Here is a 13,240-nt window from a genome sequence, read left to right as displayed (position 1 = left end):
CATTTGCCTGTCATGATTGCTGATTCAGAGCACCTGCAACTGCTTGATTGGCGCCAACAGCCCGGACAGCTGATTGGCTGATGCACTCTTTTTAAACCCCCGGCTTCCAAGAGGAAGCCGTCAGATCGTTACGCGAACTGTTGCCACCAGCTCAGTAAGCCTTTACGTCCGACTCTGTTCCTGTCCTGCCATTCTCTGCCTGATCGTCGTTGCCAACTTGTTTCCGGACCTGACTTTGCCCCGTTCTGCCTGCCTGTTACCTGATCTGTTTAGCCCCGTTACTTGCCTGCCTCTTGTTGCCGACCTAGTTTCCGAACTTGACACCGCCTTTGCTCTCCAGTCCCGGCCAGCGACTTGTAATTCCCGCCTGTCTTTGATCCTCCTCGCTAGACACAGAAGTGCCACTTCCGCATTGCCCGCTCCTCTTGTCCGCTAGCCATCGGATCATGGAAGCAAGCCCTGTTCTCCCTCTTTAATCAATAAAAACTAAGAAAAAGAGCGCTATTGGGTCCTGTCTCCGTTCCCGGGTCGTGACATTGCCACCGACTTCAAAAACCTGTAGGCAACTTTGAGTTTGATTCAATTAGTTCATAAACCAACACACCATCTTGGGCCATCACTGGACCTGGTTATTTCTTATGGGCTTTCAGTGTCCATTAAGGAGATTTCTGAGACTGCAGTATCAAATCATTTCCCCATTGTGTTTGAAGTGTTAGCCCCCCAACCTGTCAGTGAAGCTCATGCATTATCCCAGGGGTGTCAAACTCATTTTTATTTCGGGGGCCACACGATAGAGAAAATATTCTGTCGGGGGCTGGATTAGTAGATAAAAGAGAAAGAAAAAGAGAGATAAAGAAATAAGAGAAAGAGGGAGGGAAAAGAAGTTGGAGGGCGGGACAAAGAAAGAGAGAGAGGGAGAGAGTGTGAGAACCAAAAGAGATAAAAAGAGAAGTCGTGAGAGAAGGCGAAAGAAAGGGAGAGGAAGAAAGAAATCCAAAGGGAAATAGAAACACAGAAGGAGAGAAAAGAGAAAAGAAAGCGGTAGGAAGAGTGAAAGAAAATAGAGAGAAAAGGAAAAAATGAAGTTAGAGCAAAATAAGTTAAAAAGACACAGAGAGAGAAAGAGACAAAGAGCAACAAATGAAGAGAAAAAGAGACACAGAGAGTGAAGGAGACAGAGACAGAGAGTGGGAGAAAAGGTGTGGAAGCGAGAGAGAGAGAGAGAGAGAGAGACAGAGACGGATAGACAGAGAGAGAGAAACAAATACAAGTGCAGTGTCTTTGTGAGAGGCACCTGGCTTTGGCAACATCAAGTTGACATATTTCAACCTGCAGCTTGTTTTTCTCGTGTGCTTCTCTGAGTGTTGTCTCAAGGGCCGGATTTAATCTCTTAGCGGGTCTGACCTGTTTGACACCTGTGCATTATCCTGTCTACAGCGAATCATCACTCCCTCCACTGCTGTTGAATTCACCGCTGTCTTCAATGATTCTCATTTTTTCACTTGAACGATTTGGCCTCCATTTTGTTTTCTCCTTCCACTTTACCTGTGCTAGGATTTTGGGGTCTATTGCCCCTCTTAGAAACAAAAATGTCCAAGCCATGAACCGACCCCTGGTTGAATGTCAGGCAACATTTCCGGCAGGGGGAACGCAGAAGGACAAACTACATGTGTCACTGGAAATATTAAGGGACTGTCTCTCTGATTATCAGAAAGCTGTTCATGAAGCAAAATGTCTGTATCTCTCTAATATTATTTCCAGTGTTAGTCATTGTCCCAAGGTTTTATTTGCTACGATTAACGCTGTTGTTAACCCATGCACTTCTGTTTTACTGATTTATCAGCAGCCACCTGGGAAAAGTTTCTTCAACATTTTGTTAACAAGGTGGTCATGTCAGAATACACACTAATGTGAGTATCATTATGAAGAGTAATACGGACCTGCCTGTGGTTCCAGCTGTTGTGTTTGATCAGTTTGATCCTGTGTTCCTCTTGTTAGGAAATAAACTATTTAAAATGTATTGTTTACCAAATTGTTCGAATTAGTTATCTGACTCCATTAACCAAACACAACTTACGCCTAACATTGCATGCTCGTTTCTTTTTGTGAAAAGACGGACAAGGGACCGGCATGTCCACACGGGGGCAGATTTTTTTTCTTAAACAAATCGAATTAGCCAAATTAGTGTTGCTTGAGTTTCGTCGAGCCTCCCCGATCTCCTCCTCTCGACCCACGTCTTACTCCCAAACTGGTGTGTCGGCTCCTCCCATGGGCGCGTCAGGAAAAGCCCCCCCACGTGGGCTCCACGGCTCCTCTGTCATGGTCAAATCATCCCCGCGCGTTTCCACGTCATCAGGGCTTTGTTCTCCAAACATTGCCTGCCGTCCCCCGTCATCAGGGCCCCTCTCTGTCGTCGGATGTGCTGATTATCTTATCAGCCCTTGTCCCAGTTCCCGTTGTTTCTGTAAACATCATTCTTCACAAGGTTGCAATAACCTGCCCCACAGCTCAGCCAGTGATATCTTTTGCATTAAATGTAATTTGTATTTGATCGTACAAAGTCCCTTATAGTCAAATGTATAAAATCCTTCACTCTCTTCTTGGCAACATAGTGATATTCTCGATAATCTCAAAACCCACCCATGGTTTATTGGATATCATACTGGCTAAATTGTTTAAAACAGTCTCTAACACTTTGAGGCTCAGTCTCCTCATTTTTATCAACTCCTGCCTCTAATTAGGAACTGTCCTAGCTGACTTCAAATATGCTGTTTCATCTAGTTTTAGACCTGCTTTTAACCATCCTTTTCTTTCTAAGGTTGTTATTACTCAGTCCTTCCTTGAGGGAAACTGTCCGGGTTTGGATCCCGTCACTGCAAAGAGTCTGCCCTGTTTAAGGTGCACAATGACATTGCTCTGTCCATGGATGCCAAGTCCCCTGATGTTCTTGTGCCTCTCTACTTCATAGCAGCTTTTGACACAATGGACCATGCAGTCTTCTTGTCACGTTTAAGTAATTATGTCGGCATCCATGACACTGTATTAAAGTGGTTTGAATCATATTTATTGGGTAGGACCTTCTCTGTCACACTTGGTGACCTGCCCTCTTCCACTGCCTGTCTCCTGTGGTGTTCCACAAAGATCTGTTCTTGGTCTTTCTCATCGTATTTTCTACCACTTGGGTCAATAATTGCCAGACATAACCTACTTTTTCATTGTTATGCAGACGACATACATCCATCTCTCAGGAAAACAGTAATCATCAATGTGCTTTGTTTAATTGTATAGTTGATATTAAGCAGTGGTTGGGCTCTTGTGTCTCTGGGGTTATAGTCACTGAGGTGGTCAAAAAGTTCCTCGGTGGCAGGGCCCCGGGGGTCGAGGAGATCCGCCCGGAGTTCATTAAGGCTCTGGATGTTGTGGGCCAGTTTTTCAGATGGCTTTTAATACACCGTAGTTCGACGACACTTCTATTTTAGTTATCTTATTTGATACTATTGTATTTTGTCTTTTATTTATTTATTTTTTATTTTTTGGGAGGGGTTGTATTTATTGTTTCGCTGTTATTCCTGTAAAGCCCTTTGGTACACCAAAAGGATTGTTGTAAAGGCCTGTGTATGCATAAAGTACATTAGTATTCATATAAATATAATAATTCTCAATGATTATATTTTGCTTTAAAAGAATGGCAAAAAATACGACGACCCAACCCCCAGAAATACAACTGTTTTAAAACAATAAGTCGAACAACTCATGGAGACCGATAAAATGAGTATTCTCGCTGGCATCGAAATTGCAGCAATTTTATGTCAACATTATTGTTGTGAATTAATTATCAAACTGTACCGTTTACCAAATTGTTCGAATTATTTACCTGACTCCATTAACACAACCTACACTTACCCAACAATTTATGCACGCTCGTTGCTTGAGAGAAAAATGAACAGGAAAGCTGACATTTTCACATGGGGGCAGATTTATTTTCATAACAAAAGAACTAAGTGCACATCGAAGATGGCCGAAGTAGAAGTGACGTTGGAGTCTGTGTGAAGCCTTCTTCTGAAGTCCTTTAGCTCTCTCTTATCTCATCTTCTCCTCGCGTAATGGTGTGCCGGCTCCTCCCATGGGCGTGGCAAGGAAGCCCCCTGGGCTTCACAATCTCTCATCCACAAGTGCCTTGATGTCTGGCTTCCCAAAACAACGTCGCCTCTACGAGTCCTGTTATTAAAATTCCCTAGACAAAATATTATGCATCTCGAACAGCCTGCCCTGACCTTGTACATTGAATTAAATAAATAATAATAATAATAAATTCCTTTGTATTGTCATTCTTTGTAACAATGTACACAGAACGAAATGTCGATACACCTGACCCGTTGTAGCGAGCCGATGCAGCCGCAGCCAACAGAGGGCGCCGCCATTTTACCAATTAGGTAATAATAATAATAATAATATAATAATTTCCTTGTATTGTCATTCTGTGTAACAATGTACACAGAACGAAATGTTGATTGCACCTGACCCGTTGTAGCGAGCCGATGCAGCCGCAGCCAACAGAGGGCGCCGCCGACCACTTTTTAAGTCTTAGGAATGACTTGGCCGGGGCGCGAACCACCGACCTCCCAGTCTCAAAGCGGGCGCCTTACCATCTAGGCTACTGAGCAGGTATGACTCGGCCGAGGCGCGAACCAGCGACCTCCCAGTCTCAAAGCGGGCACACTACCATCTAGGCTACTGAGCTGGTAAGCCCACTCAGTGAAAATCTTAATTGCATTATGAGTCAATCGTATAAAATCCTTTATAGTCAAAATGTATAAAATCCATTAGCTCTCAGAAATGAACACAACAATGTAGCTTACCTCAAACAATATTTGAAGACAAAAGGTGGAGAAACCGATAATATAAAAAAATCTCACAGGCATACAGTGTCGTGGGAAGGCTTTGCCCCCTAATTTCTGTTTTTTTGCATATTCATCACTCACAAAGGTTTCAGTCTATCAAACCAATTTGGACATCACAACTATAGGAAATACAAAATGCAGTTTTGATTCCATTGATTAAGGCACTAAAAAACTATCTGGCCCTATATGAAAAAGTAATTGCCCCTTGAACTTAATAGCGAGTTTTGCCACCTTTGATAACAGAAATCAAACGTTTAAGATGTGGAGGAATTTTTGACCACTCTTCTTTGCACAATTCTTTAAAATCGGCCATATTGGAGGGTTTTCTAGCGTGAACGGCCTGTTTAAGGTCACACCGCAGCATCTCAATTTAATTTAAATCAGTGTTTTTCTCATAGTGAAATAGTGAACACTGACCTTAACTGGGGTGCTTTGCTGCCTCAGGACCAGGACAACTTGCTGTGGTTGAAAGAATAATGAATTCCGATGTTTACCAAAAGATCCTGAAGGCAAACGTCCGGCCATCGTTTCGTGCCCTCAAAATCAATCGTTCCTGGATCATGTGGCAGGACAACGAATTGAAACACACCAGCAAATCCACTTCTGAATGTCAAAAAAAAAATGAACGTTCTGGATTGGCCAAATCAAAATCCAAATTTGAATCCATTAGAGATGCTGTGATGTGGCCTTAAACGGGCAGTTCATGCTAGAAACCCCTTTAATATGGCTGATTTGAAACCATTTTGCAAAGAAGAGTGGACCTACTTTCCTTCACAGTGTTGCGAAGGACTATTTCTTTGAGACGTCTCTGTGATATTAAAATTGGTCTGATGATCTGAAACCTTTGTGAGTGATCAATATGCAAACATAACAGACATCATGAAGGGGGCAAAGATGTTTTACCGCAAATTTTTAAGAGAAGTACTGTGTAGTGAATGATTTTACATTTTGTACATTTTACTATAAAGGATTTTATACAAGTTACATTTATTGAATGCAATGAAGATTTTTCACAGAGAAGGCTTGGACAGGTCGCGCCGTTCCAAGTGCGAAGTGTTTTGGCTGGGGAATTTTGATAACAGGGCGCTGACGAAGGATGTCAGGCATTGTTTTGATAAACGTTTTGAGTTTCTTCAGACATCGAGGAGCCGTGGAGCCCACGTTGTTTTTTTTTTCCTGACACGCCCATGGGAGGAGTCGGCACGCCGGTGGGAGGAGTCAGTACGCCCATGGGAGGAGCCGACACGCCAGCTTGGGAGAAAGGCGTGGGCAGAGGAAGAGATAGAAGATTGAGGGACAATCGAGAGAGAGAGGCTCAACCACTAATTCGGCTCATTCGATGGAATTCACTTAGTTCACTATTGAAGAATATAAATCTGCCCCCGTGTGAAAATGCCAGTCTCTTGTTCATTTTTCCGTAAAGAAACAAGCATGCATTGTTAGGCAAATGTAAGTTGAGTTTGGTTAATAGAGTCCGATAACTAATTCTAACAATTTGGTAAACGATACATTTTAATGTATTTAATTCCTAACAGTAGCCAAATGATAGCAACGTGACTATAATGTTTTTACCTAAATCTGTATTTGAATACCCTGCGCCCCCTAGTGAGGACACACGGTCCAGAAAATGGATTGATGGATATTTGAATAGAAAAGCTGGAGCAACCCATGTAGACACCTCATGCGACAATCTTCTCAGGGCCCTCCTTCTATTTCAAGAAAACGGCCTCGCGTTTAATAAGACGCTAAATAAATCAATAGATACTTGAGCATTCTCTTTGAGCTGACTTTCCTCCTTCTGCCTTTTACTTAAGGAAAGGGAAACCAACGCAGAGAGAACGGATCGGCGCTGTCTCTTATTAATGACCTTACGTCATCGAAGGCCTTACTTGAGGCACCATCACATTTGGCGACGCAAACCACAACCGATACCTCGAGTAGTGAGACATGCTCTTGACCATTTTCTCTCTTCCTCTCTTTTGGTTTCTCTTTTTCTCGCTGTGTTTTTTTTCTCCCTGCCTTTTTTTTTATCAATTTTTTTTTCTCTCTCACTTTTTGTCTCCCTCCTTTCTTCCTGTTGTCGGCTTTGTTTCTTCTTTTATTTCTTCTCTTTTTCTGTCTTCCTCCCTTTTTGTCTTTGTCTTTCTATTTCTCCATCTTTCTCTCTCTCTCTCCCTCTTTCTCTCTCTCTCTCTCTCTTCCTGTTTTTGTTCTACCCTTTCTCTCCTTTCACTTTTTTCTGTTGCTTTTTTCTTTTTCTTATCACTTTCTTTCTCTTTCTCTATTTCACCCTCTCTCTTTTTCTCTCCCTCCCTTCTCTTGATCATTCTCATTCTCTTCCTGTTTTATTTTCTTTCTTTTTTTCTCCATTTACTCTTTTTTCAGTTTTTGTTTTTCTATTTTTTCATTTCATTTTCATTTCTATTTTTCCCTCTGTCTCTGTCAAGTTTTTCCTATTCTTTTTTCACCGTTTTTTTCTGTCGCTCTATTCTACTCCTTCTAGCCCTTTTCTATTCTTTCCTTTTTTGTGCTTTTTTCTTTCTCCTCTTTTGCTCCTTCTTTCTCTTAAACTTTCTTTGTTTTTTTTTCTTCATTTCACTTCTCCTACTCTATTTTTCTCTCCCTTTCAGTCCTTGCTTTCTCTTGTTTTCTATTTTTTTTCCTTTTCGACTCCATCTAATTTTTCTTTGATGTTTTTTTTTCTTTCGCTTTCCCTCTCCACTTTTTACTTCGTTTTTCTGTTTTTTTTGTCCTTCACTTCTTTTGTCTTTCTCACTTTGTCTTTTTTTGTCTCTATTCTTCATTCTGTCTTGTTCTTTTTTTTTTTTTTTTCACCCTTTTTATCTCTGTCAGTTTCTGTTTTTTTCACTCTCGTTTTGTCTTTCTCTTTATTTTTCAGTCTTGCTTACTTTTCGTCCATCTGTTTTCGTCCATCTTTTTCTCTCCGTCCTTCCCTTTTTTTATTTGTCTTGGTTTTTCTGTATTTTTCACTTTTTGTCTGATTGTTTCTGTGCCTCTCTTTTTATCTTCTTTTGTCTCATTTTTTATTTTTGTCTTTCTGTTTTTTTTTTTTTTTTTTTTTTAGAATTGCTCATTTTTTTGTCTTTTTCTCTTTGGCTCTGTCTTGGATTATTCCCTCTCTCTTTTTTGTCTGTCCCTTTTTTGTGTCTTTCTCTTTCTATTCATTCACTTTTGCTGTGTTTCTCCGATCTTCTCCTCTGTCTCTTTTCCACGTTGTCTCTTGATTTAGTCTTTTTCACTCTTGCCCTGATTCTCTCTGTTGATCTGTTTTTTTTTTCTTGTTCTTGACCCTTTTCTCCATTTGTGCCCTTTTATCTCTCTTTCCTGTCTCTCTTTTCTGTGTCTTTTATCTCACTTTTTGCCTTTCTCCTTCCCTCATCCTCTCACTTTCAATATCTCCCTATCCAGTTTTTAATTTGTATTGCAGTTAACAAAACGGCTACATTTTGTTAGCAAAATATGTTAATGTTCTGCATTTATATAGCGCTTTTCAAGTCAATGAAGACTTCCCAAAGCGCTTTACAATGTGCTTCACCCTTACCCATTCACACACACTCACACCCCGATAGCAGTGTCACGCATGGCAACTAACTACCTGCTCATCGGGGGTATTAGGGATTCAGTGTCTTGCCCAAGGACACTTCGACATATAACTCGGAGGAGTTGGGAATTGAACCTGCGACCTCTTGATCCCAAGATGAGCGCTTTATGCCAACAGCATTGTTTAAGGTTTTAATTTCCATCGAGAAAAAAAGAATATTCGATTGCAAAAAGGAAATTGGATTGGAAAACATTCTCTCTTATGTCACTCTTCTATAAAGTATACCGAGCGATGCTTTTACTATCGGCTAAAAATGACTCAATATTTGGCTGCTTGTCTGTTTTTGGAAGCCCTCCCCCCTTTGAGGGACGTATCCCCCTTATATAACAGAGAGTGGATGGCTCCTAATGGCTCAGCCACTCCAAACTCCCACTGCATCTAAAAGAGCCGCAACGCTCTATTGTCAAGATGCTGAAATATTCCTGCTCGCTGTCAGTCGCCGCTCTCCAAGCTGCGCCATGCTGCTCAGCTCTTCTCGTATACAGCCCGTCCTCAAATACTGAGAATTATTGCGATTACTGCTTGTGTATTCATAATAATAATAATAATACACAGTACTTCAAAGCGCTTTCAGGACACCCAAGGTCACTGTACATATAGTAACAAATAGCAATAAAGCAAGCTAGTAATAAATAGCAACTACAAATACAATAGAGTTAAAAGGGGGTGCTATGTGAGGCAGATGATGAATGAATGAATGAAAACTTTGTTTTAAACATTAAAATAAAAACAGGACAGAAACAATGAGTCGACAACAAAATAATGTTACATAACATGTTCGAAAAGGGGTAGTCAGAAGCAGATGCTTATTTTCCCTACCCCTTTATCTTCCCTATTAAATACATTTTTACAAATCCTCTCCTCTTGTGTCTAATATAACAAAATCTCATGGATATACTTATTAGATAGGTCAGATATCAATAATTATAATAATTACAATAATCACATATTTTATACACTAATCTTCATAATACCCATCCCTCAATGTCATAATGCCACTAGTTACCAAATATCACTGCGGCACCAATGATAATAACAACAATAAAAATAAACATAATATTTATAGTAACAATTCTGATATAATAATAGCAACAATAACAACAAGTTAACCATAGTTTTAAACACAGTATTTCCAATTTCACTCATATCCCATTTTCTTCATCCCTGTATTTCGCCAGTAATGTTTTTTTTTGCGTTTGAATTTGAACACATGAATAGTTGGACATTGTTTGATCTCATCTTGTAAATTATTCCAAAGTTTGACTCCACACACAGACACACACGTACTTTTCCTGGTAGGTCTCACCTTTTGGATTTTGAATTTACTACAGCCCCTTAAGTTATAACTTCCCTATTTACCATTGAATAATTTTTGGATGTTTTCTGGCACTATGTTTTTGTTGACCTTAAATAACAGTTGTGAGGTGAAAGATTTTATTAAATCTTCCAATTTTAATATTTGGATTGCATGAATAAAATATTAGTATGATCCCGATATCCTACCCTGTGTATGGTTCTTATTTTTTTCTCTTGTTTTTGAAGGATAAAAAGGGGCTGTAGGGAAATGTTGTAATTATTGCCCCAGACTTCTGCACAATATGTTAAATATGGCAGAACTCGAGAACAATATAACAAATACAATGCATTATAGTTTAAAATGAATTTGGCTTTAATAATTATTGAAATGCTTTTAGATAGTTTGTATGTGTCTGATGTGTGTTTTCCAACTTGGTTTATTGTGACCCCTAAAAACATAATTTCTGATACAATGATCAAGAATAGGCAAGTCTGAAAAGGTGAGTTTTGAGTCTGGATTCGAAGGTGGACAGGGTGGCAGAATTCCAGTGGTGGCAACGAGTTCCAGAGCTGGGGGACGGAGCGGCTGAAAGCTCTGATCCCCGTGGAGCTGAGACGGGCAGTGGGTATAGTGGGATGGAGGGAGGAGGATGATCTGAGGCAATGTGAAGGAGGGCAGGGAGGTAGAAAGGGAATGGGTTGTGAATGGCCGTGTAGGTGTAGGGAAAGATTTTGTAGTTGATTCTATGGTTGATTGGGAGCCACTGGAGTTGCTGAAGTACAAAACCTGTAACATTTCGGGTTCGTACGGGTGCTTAAAATCCTTGAAAATGCTTGAATTTCAATGTCGAGTTTTTTTCCAGGTCAGAGCAATGTTGGAATTTTGTGCGAAGTTTTTAAAAATGATTGAAATTCAATGTTATTGGTTTTTTTTTGAGGTCAGAACCATGTTTGAATTTTGTGTGAAGTGCTTGAAAATGCTTGAAATGAATGTCATACGATGTTTCTCGGCAGTCTGCCTTGACACACCACGGGAAAAAAAAAGAGAAAATTGGCTTAAAAATGGAAAATGGAAATGTGAGCATTTTCAAGGATTTCAATCACCTGTACAAACCCTGAAAAACAGAAAAAAATGGACAAAAAAGATAATGGAACTGAATGATGCACATTAGAGTCCTAAACAATTTCGGCCTTTGGTCTTACCTTGATGTTTGGTTAAGTTAAGATTATGTACCTTCTGTTTTGTTGATAAATACGTGAATGTTATTCAACATGCGAGGGTCTATTTGGAGGTGTGCCAATTGGTATCACATTATGCAATTTAAAAGGAGGAAATCTGGCATGAATCAATCAATAGCTCTACAGTTTGACGTCATCGAGTGCTGTATGTAATAAAACTAACAAGAACATTTGATACAACATGAACCAAACAGAGACAACTGTAAAGACTAATAAAAGAAAGCACAGAAACTGAAATGTTTTTTCTATGTCCCATCAAGCTGCTGGTTTGGTTTAGGATTTGTCAAGTTTTCTGGTTCTTTTTCCGACAGGCAGTACTCAGTCACCTCAAACAACAGGGCTATGGATTAATTTAGACCTGATTTCCTCTTATAATGGTACTGGAGAAATTGGAAAATTTGCCTAGTCATGGTCATTAAAAAGGTGTACAAAGTCTGAACATTACCACTTTACGATTACCATGTTTTCTGCACTATTAGGCGCACCACATTGTAAGGCTCACCTGCCAAATAATAGTCTTTTGTCTTACATTTTTCATACACAAGTCGCACCAGACTATAAGGCACAACTGTAGAGGCTGAGGTTACTGTACATTATGCATCCATTAGATGGCGCTACGCTTGGAACTACAACAAAATTAATGAATAGATTACAAAACAGCTTTCTGACAATTCCATTCCCTCCCAAAATGAAAAGAAACAGCTGGTTTATTATTTTCTTAAAGGTAAGGTATAAGTATTTTTGTGGGACATCGTTTAACTATCTTTTAACAACAGCAAGGTATCGCATTAAACCTTTCCGCGCACTTCGTCTTCTACAGGGGAAAATCGAGGCGGTGGCTGCTTACCGTAGTTGTGAGACCTGTTGCAACTCAATATTGATCCATATATAAGGCGCATGGTCAGCTTTTGAAAAAAATTAAAGACTTGTATTATGGAAAATAGGATAAATTCTTATATTCTGTAACAGGGGTCGGCAACCTATGACACGCGTGCCAGCAGTGGCACGCAAGGGGTTAACCAGTGGCACGCGAGCGCACGGTAAAATAATACTGATATATTTTAAAAATGCGCATTTTTACCTGAAATTTAGACATTTTCAGTTGCGCGCAGTGTTATTTAGAGGCTTTATGTTAGCGCCTCGTGTGTGAGTGTGTGTTTGCTCGGCGCCTAGCTGAGGAGAGATCCGTGTTTTAACCCAGCCAACAAAACGCACGCGCGCGACAAATGAACGAATCATGACGGCTCCTCAAGCGGAAACAGCTCGCTCTTTCCAGCCAGCGTTGACAGATTAATGAGGCATTGTGCAAAAAATTACCGTGCTGTTTTGTGCATTATGCCTCGTGAGCGTTGTACCTCGCACAGCAAGTGTTAAGCGTCATTACGAGACGAAACATGAATTCAAGGTGTAGACATTTTAACCGCGCAGTGTCCAGGTATGGCAAACAAACGCAGACCCTGAAAACCTTTTTCACCGCTAAAAACACCACCACTGAAGCAAGTTATCACATTGCTCACTGCATAGCAGAGCACAGAAAACCATTTACTGATGGCGAATATTTTAAAGAAGCATGTTTGTGCGTGTATGCGTGTGTGCGTGTGCGTGCCTTCTGCTTTGCTGCTGTTATTTCAAGTTTTGATATTTTCTGCAACAAGATATCTTTGATGAATGGTATATAAGCTGTCCATAGCATTTTTTTTTATTGTAGTTCATTGTTAATGAAGAATGGTTGATTCTGGTCAATTATTGTGGCTAATAGTTGAAGTCATGGATGGCTACAGGCCTTTCCCCTTATTATTCACATTCATTTTTTAGTTGATTGATAAACAAGAATAGTGGAAGATAAATTGGTCAGTTATACCAGTGTTTTTCAACCAGTGGGCCGGGGCACACTAGTGTGCCGTGGGACCTTGTCTAGCTGGAATTTGCCCAATTTTATCTTTCAAATAAATCAGGCCGTTATTCAGTATTTTTGCTCTCTTCAAACGAGGAACTGTAATTGTCATCCATATCAATAGGTGGAAGTAGATTTTTTATTTTTATTTTCTAACATTTTCGACAGAAGGTGTGCCTCAGAACCTTTTTATAAATGAAAGTGTACCTTGGTTCAAAAAGGGTTGAAAAACACTGAGTTATAGAATTAAATTGTATATCCATGTTATATATTTGGACTGGTGTAAAA

General features: G+C 40.1%; 1 protein-coding gene across 1 annotated transcript in view; it reads left to right on the top strand.

The window, feature by feature from the left end:
* plch1 (phospholipase C, eta 1) overlaps nt 1-13,240 on the top strand; it is a 102,878-nt gene that overhangs the window by 14,809 nt on the left and 74,829 nt on the right. The window lies entirely within an intron of this gene.

The sequence above is a fragment of the Urocampus carinirostris genome, chromosome 10, assembly GCF_059441175.1.
Source record: "Urocampus carinirostris isolate Australia breed hairy pipefish chromosome 10, RoL_Ucar_1.0, whole genome shotgun sequence".
NCBI lineage: Eukaryota > Metazoa > Chordata > Actinopteri > Syngnathiformes > Syngnathidae > Urocampus > Urocampus carinirostris.
Note: the sequence above shows the minus strand (reverse complement) of the source record. Positions and strands in the feature narration are given on the sequence as shown.